We start from the raw sequence: 15,777 nt of genomic DNA, 5'->3' as shown, positions 1-15,777 counted from the left end.
AGAAAGGGACGGCCATAGTTTAGTGTATGTGAGTGTTAGGTTGAGTATCTCTACTCATGCTCGTGTGATGTATGTTTGAATTGAAGTAGACTACTTGTACTCTGCATTTTGTGTTTTGCTACTTCACAATGTACTGTGTAGGGCTTCCTGTTGTGTTGATATATCAAATGCAATGTTGGATATATCAGATAACAGAAAAACATCAAGGTACATCATATTTGTTCAAGAACTGATTGATCTATAATATACTGTATAATCTATACTTTCACAGTTAAGTTGAACGCAATGTACTCTAGTTCCTGAACAAGGGGGTCACACTGCTTCTTGGTGTGAGAAGCATACATTTTGAGCGGTTACAGAGATATAATGACAGGCACCTCTATTCAGACCAGACAAAGCAGGAACAGTACATGGTGATGAAGTTTCAGGCAGAACAAAGAAACAGGATGGACTAAAAGGAGAAGAGAGAGTGTGAGAATCAGAAGACTTGACTTCAGAAGAGGAAGAGCTAATTTCCTGCAATTCTAAACATGTTGCCAGGTGGCAGAAAGAAAATTGTGGCTTTATAGCTAATCTTATGCTATTCTACACATTTTGCAATGAGGCTGAGACAGTTTTTTTCCATTTTTTTCCATCGGGGATTGTAGAAACACTTAAAGGGCTGTGTTTCGTGTAGGCTTTCCCTGGCGTGATGTTTTGATAACCATGTCAAACTCTCAAGGACAAGGTGACTTTTATCAATATATTCGGCTCTATTTACTAACAGATTGGAAAATGCTTATTAGCAACAAAGTAGACATCATGGAAAACTACAAATCCCTGCAAGCTCCTGCATGTCATCTCTAGCTGACACCTTTACTAACAGGTACTGTGTCAATTTAAAACTTGCACAATACCGTTCACAGAATTGTAAATTTAAAGAAATGTAGCCAAATGATTCATTACTACATTTAGCTAACATTAGATAGTTAATCCAGAGATTATTATTCTTAACTGACTTGCATAGCTAAAGAAAGGTTAAAACATATTTTTTAAATTGTTCAACTTTATTTGCCACTAGTCTGTGAATCTGTCCGTGACATATCGAAAATGAGGGTTTAAGGTCATGAAAAGTCATGGAAATTTGTTTCATAATTTGTATCAATTTAATTAACGGAGGCACACATATATCAATCATTTAAAAATCTACATATTCATGTCGAGTTATATACCTTGATTTGAAGTAGCTCACTTTATCCATTTGATCTCTGAGTCATTGAATAAAGTAATAATACATTTTTTTAAAGTATTTGGTTGTAATGGTGCAATATTTTATATCAAGGGTGGCAATCATCCTCCAGGAGAGCTACTGGGTGTGCAGGCTTTTGTTCAAGCCCTAGTCTAACCACACTGTAGCCTAAACATCAGCTGCTCAACAGTTCCTTGATAAGCAGACTTGGATGTTTCAGGGTTGGATCAAAAGCCAAGCCTGAATACCCAGGAGGTCTCCAGATGGAGGGTTGACCACATGTTGACAACATGTGACTAACAGTGCAGTTCTACTTTGTGGGGTTAGGTTTCGATACACCCACTTGTGTTGATCCTCCCACTTGTTTCGCAACGTCCACTATCAGACACACTCCATGTATGCAGTTACCTCTAACTCATGAGAAAAGCATTGCGGTGGTGATGCACATAATGGTCTCCATTGTGTTTATGTAGTTTGTGTTTATCTTGTTGTGACACGTCAGGTGTCATTCAGACTTTTTGAAAGACAAATATTACTTAACACTAAAACCAGAGAGGAAGAGGCCAAGCGAAATAATTTACTCCTCCCAAAATCTGTCATTGTGAGACAAGCCCATTTCAGTATTAATGTCTATGACATTGTTGAATTACTTGAGGCTTATTTGATCAAATAGACGTTTTATAATGTTTAGGCTGTTACAAATGTTCTGATATAAGTGGATACCCTTGGCATTCTGGAAACTTTGAGAAAAACAACTTTGTGCTGTTGCGCACACGCGTATCTGCCCTCTCATTGGCTAGAATGGTCCCGCCTGATCTCACCTGCCAGAAAATCCAGTCCTGGATGGCCAGATTGCTAACAAGACTGACAAGAAACTGCCATGTGGGGAATCTTAAGTGGCCTGTTGGTCTACATACCATGTTTTGTTTTAAATTATTTAATGTTAATACTAATATAGATCACATGTGCTAGCTAGCTAACAAACAATTGTATCGATGTACAGTATTTGAGAGAAAAGCGCTCATTGTGCAAATGTATTTATGCTTTCAATAAACATCTATAGTCAGATTATCCTTACTCATTTTCCACATCTATAGTCAGGTTGTCCTCAATCATTTTCCACATCTATAGTCAGGTTATCCTCACTCATTTTCCACATCTATAGTCAGGTTATCCTCACTCATTTTCCACATCTATAGTCAGGTTATCCTCACTCATTTTCCACATCTATAGTCAGGTTATCCTCACTCATTTTCCACATCTATAGTCAGGTTATCCTCACTCATTTTCCACATCTATAGTCAGGTTATCCTCACTCATTTTCCACATCTATAGTCAGGTTATCCTAATTTAAATATTGCTTACATGTTGTCACCAATCTAAGTCAACTCTGTCTGTTTTTCCCCATTGTTGAGCACGCGTCCAGTTTGTTGCTAAAAAAACATTATTATATGGAAGATGATTACATTTCCACAATGGGGCTTGATTAGGGATAACATATTGCCTCTCCTTAGAATTTCCTCAGTATGTAAACATATTTTGTGAACATTCATGTTCTCTATATTTGTTTTTAGACCTTTTTTTCTCCCCAATTTCATGGTATCCAATTGGTAGTGGTTACAGTCCTGTCTCATCGCTGCAACTCCCGTACGGACTCGGGAGAGGCGAAGGTCAAGAGCCATGCGTCCATGCGTCCTTGAAACATTACCCAACCAAGCCACATTGCTTCTTGAAACAATACACATCCAACCCGGAAGCCAGCCACACCAATGTGTCGGCGGAAACACCGTACACCTGGCGACCTGGTCAGCGTGCACTGTGCCCGGCCCGCCACAGGAGTCGCTAGTGCGCGATGAGACAAGGATACCCCTGCCGACCAAACCCTTCCTAACCAGGACGACTCTGGGCCAATTGTGCGCCGCCCCATGGGCCTCCCAGTCGCGACCGGCTGCGACAGAGCCTGGGCTCAAACCCAGAATCTCTGGTGACACAGCTAGCACTGCGATGCAGCTAGCACTGCGATGCTAACACCAATTGCACAAAATTGTGTGGTATTCTTGAGCATGACAGACTACCCAGCAAACCTAAAATTGGTTCTGTGAAGTTCCCAGAACATTCGTAAGGTCGCGGCAAATGTTCTCAAAACACAATGTAGAGTTTGGGTTTCGCCAGGCATAATGGGACCCATGTCATCCAAAAAGATGACTGAAGTTTGCCAAAAAGCACCTGGATGATCATCAAGTCTTGGAAGAATGTTCTATGGACAGATTATTCAAAATTATAACTATTTGGACAACATGGTCCCATTATGCCTGGTGAAAACCAAACACTGCATTCCACAGTATGAACCTCATACCAACAGACCTGGACGACTTGCCTTAATAGAAGGAACCATGAATTCTGCTCTGTATCAGATAAATCTATAGGATACTGTCAGGCCATCCATCTGTGAGCTAAAGCTGAAGCACAGCTGGGTCATGCAGCAGGACAATGATCCAAAACGCACAATCAAGTCTACATGAAAATGGCTGATAAGCAACACATTTGAAGTTTTGGAATGGCCTAATCAAAGTCCAGACCTAATCCCAATTTAGATGTTGTGTCAGGACTTGAAACAAGCAGTTCAAGCTTGAAAACCCACAAATGTCACGGAGTTACATGGAAGAGTGGGCCAGAATCCCTCCAGACTGATCAACAACTACAGGAAGCTTTTGGATGGAGTGATTACAGCTAAAAAGGTGGCACAACCAGTTATTGAGAGTGGGGGCAATTACGTTTTCACACAAGGGCATTGGGTACTGCATAACTTTGTTTATGAAATAAGTACAGTATGTAATTGTTGTGCTATGTGTTCACTCAGGCTCCCTTTATCTAATATCAGGTTTTGGTTGAAAATTCAGTATCAAAAATATGCAAAAGTAGAGAACATTTTAAAAGGGGCAAATACTTTTTCACAGCACTGTAGGTTACAATGATCATTTCCACATTTTCCAAATATGTCAGTTTTTCTGACGTTCATGTATATATATATATGCACCAAGGGAAAAAAAAAAAAAAAAACACATTCTTCATCTTTCATTTTAATTGTATTTTTTTTCAAATGTATTATTATTGTATTTTTTTTACTTTTTTATTTTATTTTTTTAAGCCTGTCACACCTGTGAATGTGGAATGTGTTTTGCTGGTTGATTGAAAAACAAGAAAACTTAATAAAACTTTAAATTGAAAAAAAAAAGATGAGAGAGGCCTGTAATTTTCATCATAGGTACACTTCAACTATGACAGACAAAATGAGAAACAAAATCTGGAAAATCACATTGTAGGATTTTTTATGAATTTATTTGCAAATTCTGGTGGAAAATAAGCATTTGGGCACCTACAAACAAGCAAGATTTCTGGCTCTCACAGACCTGTAACTTCTTCTTCTTCTTTAAGAGGCTCCTCTGTCCTCCACTCGTTACCTGTATTAATGGCACCTTTTTGAACTTGTTATCAGTATAAAAGACACCTGTCCACAACCTCAAACAGTCACACTCCAAACTCCACTATGGCCAAGACCAAAGAGCTGTCAGAAACAAAATTGTAGACCTGCACCAGGCTGGGAAAACTGAATCTGCAATAGGTAAGCAGCTTGGTTTGAAGAAATCAACTGTGGGAGTAATTATTAGGAAATGGAAGACATACAAGCCCACTGATAATCTCCCTCGATCTGGGGCTCCACGCAAGATCTCACCCCGTGGGGTCAAAATGATCACAAGAACAGTGAGCAAAAATCCCAGAACAACACGGGGGGACCTAGTGAATGACCTGCAGAGAGCTGGGACCAAAGTAACAAAGCCTACCATCAGTAACACACTACGCTGCCAGGGACTCAAATCCTGCTTAAGCCAGTACATGTCCAGGCCCGTCTGAAGTTTGTTAGAGAGCATTTGGATGATCCAGAAGAAGATTGGGAGAATGTCATATGGTCAGATGAAACCAAAATATAACTTTTGGGTAAAAACTCAACTCGTCGTGTTTGGAGGACAAAGAATGCTGAGTTGCATCCAAAGAACACCATACCTACTGTGAAGCATGGGGGTGGAAACATCATGCTTTGAGGCTGTTTTTCTGCAAAGGGACCAGGACGACTGATCCGTGTAAAGGAAAGAATGAATGGGGCCATGTATCGTGAGATTTTGAGTGAAAACCTCCTTCCATCAGCAAGGGCATTGAAGATGAAACGTGGCTGGGTCTTTCAGCATGACAATGATCCCAAACACACCGCCCGGACAATGAAGGAGTGGATTCGTAAGAAGCATTTCAAGGTCCTGGAGTGGCCTAGCCAGTCTCCAGATCTCAACCCCATAGAAAATCTTTGGAGGGAGTTGAAAGTCTGTGTTGCCCAGGAACAGCCACAAAACATCACTGTTCTAGAGGAGATCTGCATGGAGGAATGGGCCAAAATACCAGCAACAGTGTGTGAAAACATTGTGAAGACTTAGAGAAAACATTTGACCTCTGTCATTGCCAACAAAGGGTATGTAACAAAGTATTGAGAAAAACTTTTGTTATTGACCAAATACTTATTTTCCACCATCATTTGCAAATAAATTCATTAAAATCCTACAGTGTGATTTTCCAGATTTTTTTCTCTCATTTTGTCTGTCATAGTTGAAGTGTACCTATGATGAAAATTACAGGCCTCTCTCATATTTTTAAGTGGGAGAACTTGCACAATTGGTGGCTGACTAAATACTTTTTTGCCCCACTGTACTTGCGTACTATTGTTTGTACAGATGAACGTGGTACATTCAGACATTTGGAAATTACTCCCAAGGATGAACCAGACTTGTGGAGGTCTACAATTATTTTTCTGAGGTCTTGGCTGATGTCTTCTGATTTTCCCATGATGTCAAGCAAAGAGGCACTGAGTTTGAACGTAGGCCTTGAAATACATCCACAGGTACACCTCCAATTGACTCAAATTATGTCAATTAGCCTATCAGAAGCTTCTAAAGCCGTGACATCTTTTTCTGGAATTTTCCAAGTTGTTTAAAAGGCACAGTCAACTTAGTGTATGTAAACTTCTGACCCACTGGAATTGTGATACAGTGAATTATAAGTGAAATAATTTGTCTGTAAACAATTGTTGGAAAAATTACTTGTCATGCACAAAGTAGATGTCCTAACCGACTTGCCAAAACTGTAGTTTGTTAACAAGAAATTTGTGGAGTGGTTGAAAAACTAGTTTTAATGACTTCAACCTAAGTGTATGTACAGTGCCTTGGGAAAGTATTCGGCCCCCTTGAACTTTGCGACCTTTTGCCACATTTCAGGCTTCAAACATAAAGATATAAAACTGTATTTTTTTGTGAAGAATCAACAACAAGTGGGACACAATCATAAAGTGGAACGACATTTATTGGATATTTCAAACTTTTTTAACAAATCAAAAACTGAAAAATTGGGCGTGCAAAATTATTCAGCCCCTTTACTTTCAGTGCAGCAAACTCTCTCCAGAAGTTCAGTGAGGATCTCTGAATGATCCAATGTTGACCTAAATGACTAATGATGATAAATACAATCCACCTGTGTGTAATCAAGTCTCCGTATAAATGCACCTGCACTGTGATAGTCTCAGAGGTCCGTCAAAAGCGCAGAGAGCATCATGAAGAACAAGGAACACACCAGGCAGGTCCGAGATACTGTTGTGAAGAAGTTTAAAGCCGGATTTGGATACAAAAAGATTTCCCAAGCTTTAAACATCCCAAGGAGCACTGTGCAAGCGATAATATTGAAATGGAAGGAGTATCAGACCACTGCAAATCTACCAAGACCTGGCCGTCCCTCTAAACTTTCAGCTCATACAAGCAGAAGACTGATCAGAGATGCAGCCAAGAGGCTGTATGAACTGCAGAGATCTACAGCTGACGTGGGAGACTGTCCATAGGACAACAATCAGTCGTATATTGCACAAATCTGGCCTTTATGGAAGAGTGGCAAGAAGAAAGCCATTTCTTAAAGATGTCCATAAAAAGTGTCGTTTAAAGTTTGCCACAAGCCACCTGGGAGACACACCAAACATGTGGAAGAAGGTGTTCTGGTCAGATGAAACCAAAATTGAACTTTTTGGCAACAATGCAAAACGTTATGTTTGGCGTAAAAGCAACACAGCTGAACACACCATCCCCACTGTCAAACATGGTGGTGGCAGCATCATGGTTTGGGCCTGCTTTTCTTCAGCAGGGACAGGGAAGATGGTTAAAATTGATGGGAAGATGGATGGAGCCAAATACAGGACCATTCTGGAAGAAAACCTGATGGAGTCTGCAAAAGACCTGAGACTGGGACGGAGATTTGTCTTCCAACAAGACAATGATCCAAAACATAAAGCAAAATCTACAATGGAATGGTTCAAAAATAAACATATCCAGGTGTTAGAATGGCCAAGTCAAAGTCCAGACCTGAATCCAATCGAGAATCTGTGGAAAGAACTGAAAACTGCTGTTCACAAATGCTCTCCATCCAACCTCACTGAGCTCGAGCTGTTTTGCAAGGAGGAATGGGAAAAAATTTCAGTCTCTTGATGTGCAAAACTGATAGAGACATACCCCAAGCGACTTACAGCTGTAATTGCAGCAAAAGGTGGCGCTACAAAGTATTAACTTAAGGGGGCTGAATAATTTTGCACGCCCAATTTTTCAGTTTTTGATTTGTTAAAAAAGTTTGAAATATCCAATAAATGTCGTTCCACTTCATGATTGTGTCCCACTTGCTGTTGATTCTTCACAAAAAAATACAGTTTTATATCTTTATGTTTGAAGCCTGAAATGTGGCAAAAGGTCGCAAAGTTCAAGGGGGCAGAATACTTTCGCAAGGCACTGTAAACCTCCGACTTCAACTGTAGGTCCAGAAAGATACATCAGTTGTTTTGTCATTATTTTACTCTGCCTGCAAACACGCTAGATGATTCAGAATCCATGGAAGAGCTTGAATGATTCACTGACGAAAGGTACTGACGATCTCAAAGAAATATGTCACTGGTTTCAAGCACTGTTAAGGACAACAAACCCATTCAACAAAACAAACCATATCCAAGTTGGCAAAGCCGTATCAACAATGGCATCAAACCATCCCCAAACAAGCGGGTGTGCGTGGAGAGTGGTTTACGGATATGGATGTTGACTTGTTGAAATCTATCAATGAAAGGCTTGCCAACCTTGATATCTTGGATATACTACAAGACGACATCTAGAATTCAGCCAATGTCCGATTGTCGATCTAAGGAAAGAGAAGACAGTGTTGAAAGGTACTGTAGACTCTATTGCTGGCAAGGTGGAGTTGATGCAAAGGGAGAACAAACTACTTAAAGAAACCATGGGGACAATCAATGCGGGACAATCTAATATTTTCAGGGATACCAGAGAATGACAACAGCAGAAGCTGTGACTATGTCACCTCAAATGAAACTGCCCACAGATGGGCGTAAATGTCACTTTCTCCAGTCCATAGAATGGGCAAGGCCTCTGGGAATAGTCCACAGGCTGTTATTGCATGTTTTGCACATTTTAAGCAAAAGGAAATGGCGAAGAGCAGGGGCAGAGAACTCAAACACTGATTTTGGAATGAATGATCACTTCCCCACAGAGATCAATGAAAGGAGAAAAAAACTATCCCATTATGAAAAAAAAGCATTGCCTGAACCAACAAATCTCCTTGGTGATGAATAAACTTTACATCAACGGGCAACTGTATCAGGACTCTAGAGTAACTCCCTGGCTATTTTAATCCAACTGTATCGGGACTCTAGAGTAACTCCCTGGCTATTTTAATCCAACTGTATCGGGACTCTAGAGTAACTCCCTGGCTATTTTAATCCAACTGTATAGGGACTCTAGAGGAACTCCCTGGCTATTTTAATCCAACTGTATCGGGACTCTAGAGGAACTCCCTGGCTATTTTAATCCAACTGTATCGGGACTCTAGAGGAACTCCCTGGCTATTTTAATCCAACTGTATCAGGACTCTAGAGTAACTCCCTGGCTATTTTAATCCAACTGTATCGGGACTCTAGAGTAACTCCCTGGCTATTTTAATCCAACTGTATAGGGACTCTAGAGGAACTCCCTGGCTATTTTAATCCAACTGTATCGGGACTTGTGGTGGCATATTTCTGCTTTACCAAATGAGGAGAGTTAAACTTCACACACCAGTCAGAGTTATACTTAAACAACATCTTTAATAATAAGAGCTTTGCAATAGCCTTTGACTTTCAATGATGCGCTCTCTCTAATGAACCATTGAAAGTGACTACAGAATATTACAAATATCTTTTATAGCCAAGATACACCCCTCTCAACCTACATGACGAACCACAGATCTCAGGAACAGTTCACAAAGAAAGACTTTTACTTGAGAGAGAGGAGTATCCCATAGCCAGATAGCATTCGCTATAAATTATCGTTCAGTTTGGTCCCTAAAATTAGGTTCTAATCTCATTCCTAGTACTTCACAGCACAGAACCATTACCTCATCCAATGACATAACTCAATTGTCAACTCTATATACTCCCATCTAAAGTAAAACCCCTTCTTGACCACTCTCCTGGACAAACTCACTGAGGGGAGTGACTTGCGCACAGACATTGTGGAGAAAGTAATCGATTCCCCCTTAATCACGCCATCCCTTCACATGGTTAAACAGATACATTCACATATGAAGACAATGTTCCATCCTGTCCTCTTCCCTTTCTGATATTCTGCATAGCACCAGAGACATGTAAAAGACAAGCCTGACCTCAAGTGACTGAGCCCCAGCTGAGGGAAGAAATTACTCTAGTGTTGGCAGTTGCAATTATAAATACATTCTAATAAAAAGTATATCACATAAGAATATTATGCAGATATTACATCTTAATTACTTAAATTACCCAACTAATTCTGATTCATCCACCACACTCTAGAGTAACTCCCTGGCTATTTTAATCCAATGTTCAAATCTGAGTTTGTGTTGTAGTGTATCATGACAACTTCAACTATACATGAATACATGCTCTATTGATCTCCAATATAATGAATACATGCTCTATTGATCTCCACTATAATGAATACATGCTCTATTGATCTCCACTTGACAAGGAAAGGGTTGCACATAGCTAAGGTTAATGTATATAGCCTTCCTAACAAAATACACAAGGTTAACGTGGTCAACATCAGTAATATTCATATTTTAGCTTTGACCGAAACACATTTGGATGCATCTGTAAATGATGGGCAAATTAACATTGATGGATATAGTCTACATCGAAGGGACAGGAATAGGAATAGTGGGGGTGTAGCTCTGTACATTCAGAATCATACACCCTCTAAGAGAAGGGATGACCTTAATGTATGTCAAGTAGAGGTACTATGGGCTCAGGTACATCTGCCTCACCAGGCACCCATATTGGTAGGATGTGTGTATAGACCTCCTAGCTCTAAGGTGTCCTATCTGGATGATTTATGCACTGGGTTTGACAAGGTCACAGATGTATTGAACTTGAGTGATTTTAATATAAATTGTAATTTAGATATAACTAAATGAATGAGATATGCCGAGAGCTGTGGTTAGAAAAAAGATGGTTAATGATAGAACTAGATCATCAACTAAGTTAGGTCACCGTTCAGTCACGTGCATTGATCTGATCTTCTGTAATGTACCATTGCAATGCTTACAAACCAGATCAATGCCAGTGGGCTGGATAGACCATAATCATGAACACCAAGGTTCCAAAGAAACCCCCAAGGATCGTGGTCAAGAGAAATGTTTACACATTTAAACATGAGCTATTTCAAAATGATTTGGCTGCTGTACCCTGGGAGCTGATTTATCTAGGGGATGATTTAAATCACGCTACAGAATGTTTTATTGATTTGCTCACTGGGGTAATGGACTATCATGCCCCAGTAAGAAAGAGGACAGTTGGGGCTCGTCCATCTCCAAATATGGCAAAAGTCTTAGAAACCAAATCTGAACTAGAAAATTATGAACAGAATTATAGAACATTATGTAATTATGCAGTTAAATTAAATCATTAAAACAATGTTTTTTTACAAAAATGCTTTTATTGATTGTAAAATTGATTTAAAAAAGCTATGGAATACAGTTCAGGGCTTACTTGGTACATCTATTTCATCATACCCATCTAGTGTCGAGGTTGACGGAAGAACAACAAAACCAGCTGATATTGCCAATCATTCTGCAGATTGTTTTACAAAGAAAATTGATTTACTGAGCGATAATGTAATCACCCATTCTTCCAAACAAGCGATAGTCCGATGAATTGATGATCATGAGCAACAACAAAACAAATGCTCTTTTAATCTACAAATAGTGTCAGTTGAGGTGTTAAACCTGTTGAAGTCATTACCTGATGGTAAATCTACAGTGGAGGAGGTGTTAAACCTGTTGAAGTCATTACCTGATGGTAAATCTACAGTGGAGGAGGTGTTAAACCTGTTGAAGTCATTACCTGATGGTAAATCTACAGTGGAGGAGGTGTTAAACCTATTGAAGTCATTACCTGATGGTAAATCTACAGTGGAGGAGGTGTTAAACCTATTGAAGTCATTACCTGATGGTAAATCTACAGTGGAGGAGGTGTTAAACCTATTGAAGTCATTACCTGATGGTAAATCTACAGTGGAGGAGGTGTTAAACCTATTGAAGTCATTACCTGATGGTAAATCTACAGTGGAGGAGGTGTTAAACCTGTTGAAGTCATTACCTGATGGTAAATCTACAGGTTATGATCTTATGGATAATGTTTTGCTTCACTGTGCTGCTCCCCAGATTATAACTCCACTGAAATACATATTTATTTGGTCACTGGAAAAGGGGATATAGTCAAATGTATGGAAGCTAAACTGTGTCCAATCCCAAAAGACAGCAAATAACCCATTATTCCTGCCAATAGTCGACCAATTAGTCTACCCCATTCACTCAGTAAGATATTGGAGGGTATTGTGAGTAGACAAATATGGGAGTATATGGAAAAGAATGATCTGATCACAGCCAATCAGCCTTTATAAGGCAAAAATCATTCCACTACCAGTGCATTGGTTGACATGACTGACCACAGGCTCAATGCTATGGATAATGGCAGGTTGTGGTGGTACTATTTTTAGATTTTAGTGCAGTACTTGATTTAGTGGATCATTAAATAATTGACAAAATTATTGCATTATGGGCTTGAGGCGGCAGCATTGTATTGCGTACAGTCATATCAGATACATATACATATATATAGTTTTCTTCCCCTCATGCTTTAAACAGTGGAATACCGCATGGCAGCTGCCTTGGGCCACATCTTTATTTAATATATACTGTAATAGGAATTTTAATGTTTGTGCTTATAACTAATTTCGGTCTTCAATTAATGTGCTGTTCTAATAAACAATCTGTGTTCATGCAAGTGGCTGACTGTACAAATCTTCACTCACTTTCAGTAGCTGCAATTCGGCAGTACGCCCAGACCGCGTTTTGAGAACTAATTATCAATCTCAGTTTCAAGGTCTCCCCTTAGAAAGAAAGAAGCCTAATGAGATATTGGTCTGGAACCTCTCCAGAGCGCTAACAATAAACAAGGATTCATGTAAGATTGACTGAGTGTCCCTGTGTAAGAATTTCCACGACAAAACCAACGGCCTTCTTTTAGCCTTATCTGCAACTCAAGCTACTACATCTGCAGATGAAACTACAATTTATACAGCAAGACAATCGGTTCAACGGGTACAGCAAGCTCTACAAATAGATGTAGTGGGTTTGCCGGAACAACCTGGTTTTGGACACTTAGAAAACCAAAGTTATGTTGGTCTGTTCCACCAGGAAAAGGCCAACACAACATGGGATACAATTAAGTATGGGGGGGGGGGGGGGGGAGTACCAATTGAGGAAGTAGCAGAAACTAAACTACTAGGAGTGCAGCTAGACAACTGCTTTTCATGGTCTCAAAAAACAAATCTATGTAAAAACATTTTTTTATTAAAACAGCATGCATGATCAGGATAGCTAAATATTTACAAGGACTGATTAAGCAAACAACTCAAGCATTACATTGGGAGTCAGGTGAAATACTGTTCTGTGGTCTGGGGAAATGCGTCAGCAGGCTGCAGATTGAACAGAACAAAGCAGCAAGGATTGGTTTAAGGTGCTGTTGTAGTCATGCACAATGCTCTTGGTTGGTCATCAATCAACAAGAAAATTGAGAAAAAAAACATGCTTATTTAATTTCGCAATGTACACCATTTAAAGAGGACTAACTCCATTCATAATAGCATTCAGTTGGTTAGAGACAAACATTCAGTAAGTACTAGGAATAGATTGGATAACACAGATGGTGGACAGACAGAAAAGAGAAATAGGCTAAATAAAATTTCAATTTAGAGCAATAAAGAAATGGAAAATTGTATCTGAGCAAACCAGAAACCTTTCAATATATAAATTCAAACAATACTTTAGGACCATTTAAATATAATAAATTGGAAGGTTGTACAGGAATATGGTAGATGAAGGAATCAATCTATAATTTCACTGTTAAGAGTATTTATCTGGTCAATCTGTCAGTGTATTATGTCTGTAATAGTGTGTTAAATGTGAAAATGTGATCGTATTATAAATGGTATTTTAATGTTGAAGGACTCTTGGAAGATTACTCCAAATGGAGGACTAAAAGAGATCCTAATAAACTCATCTGCAGCAGAAGTAACTCTGGGTCATCCTTTCCTGTGGCCGTCCTCATGAGAGCCAGTTTCATCATAGCACTCGATAGACACAATAGATTACCTCAAACGCATTATTTCCACAAATTAACTTTAAACATGGCACACCTGTTGAAATTGAAATGCATTCCACATGACTACCTCATGAAGCTGGTTGAGAGTATGCCAAGTGTGCAAAGCTGTCTTCAAGGTGGCTACTTTGAATAAACTCAAAATAAAATAAATTGATTTCTTTAACACTTTTTTGGTAACTACATGATTCCATGTGTGTATTTCACGTTTTGATGTCTTCACTATTATTCTACAATGTAGAAAATAGTAAAAATACATTTAAATCCTGAATGAGTAGGTGTGTCCAAACTTTGGACTGGTACTGTACACAGACTGTTTAGGGACAAAAACAAGTTAAATACATGAAAGAAAAACAATTGTGTTTCCTGATATTTCTTATATATCACTCAGATATAAGAGACACTTCAGAACAAACTTCCTTTCGATTTTTTATTTTTTTTGGGGGGGGGGGGGGGGGCTTCTGTTGTTCCATAGTGAGACTGTTACTCAATGCATTTGTATGGGATAATTTAAGTAGTAAGGCCAAATTACATTTTTCATAAAATTATTTTGTAATTAAAAAAAAAAAAGATATACTTCAAGGGGTCTTAAAATCCAAACAGCAAAATTATCCTTGGTATGACTTTCTTAAAACAATTTAATATAGATCAATAGACCCCCACCCCACTGCATACACATTTCACAGTTGTGAAAGAACATGTAAGCGCGCTCAAATTTGATTCTATGTTTATGAAACCAGTGAGAACTTACTTCTACGGTTTTCGGTACACCCAAGCAGCCACAGTCATGACACTTCATGATACTGCTGCGTCCCCAGGTTTCTTCTAGGAGCAGGGGAGGATGTAGCCTAGTCTGTCATGCTCAGGCATGCCTGCCTGTCCTCTTAAGAGCAAACTTCTGCTTGATCTGAAAATGTGGCCGGAGTTGACTGGATGTTGTGATGCATTTGCTGCCATAGGGGTCATTGAAGAACAGAGCCAGGTCTCCAAATGCATCCTGGGAAAGATGGGCAGACACAGGTTCAAAACAGATGGCCATTAACCCAATAACCAAAATGACAAGAACTACGGTGGCTTGCGAAATTATTCACCCCCTTGGCATTTTTCCTATTTTGTTGCCTTACAACCTGGAATTAAAATGGATTTTGGGGGATTTGTATCATTTGATTTACACAACACGCCTACCACTTTGAAGATGCAAAATATTTTTTATCGTGAAACAAACAAGACAACAAAAAAAATAGAACTTGAGTGTGCAAAGCTATTCACCCCCCCAAATCAATACTTTGTAGAGACACCTTTTACAGCAATTACAGTTGCAAGTCTCTTGGGGTATGTCTCTATAAGATCGGCACATCTAGCCACTGGGATTTTTTCCCATTCTTCAAGGCAAAACTGCTCCAGCTCCTTCAAGTTGGATGGGTTCCACTGGTGTACAGCAGTGGGTTTTGCGCCAGACATAGCATTTTCTTTGAAGGCCAAAAAGCTCAATTTTAGTCTAATCTGACCGGAGTGCCTTCTTCCATATGTTTGGAGAGACTCCCACATGCCTTTTGGTGAACACCAAACATGTTTGCTTATTTTTTTCTTTAAGCAATGGCTTTTTTCTGGCCACTCTTCCATAAAGCCCAGCTCTGTAGTGTACGGCTTAAAGTGGTCCTATGGACAGGTACACCAATCTCCGCTGTGGATCTTTGCAGCTCCTTCAGGGTTATCTTTGGTCTCTTTTTTGCCTCTC

The sequence above is a fragment of the Oncorhynchus mykiss genome, chromosome 6, assembly GCF_057628025.1.
Source record: "Oncorhynchus mykiss isolate SJ-2025 chromosome 6, ASM5762802v1, whole genome shotgun sequence".
In the NCBI taxonomy this organism is placed as follows: domain Eukaryota; kingdom Metazoa; phylum Chordata; class Actinopteri; order Salmoniformes; family Salmonidae; genus Oncorhynchus; species Oncorhynchus mykiss.
This window is presented reverse-complemented; position numbering follows the sequence as displayed.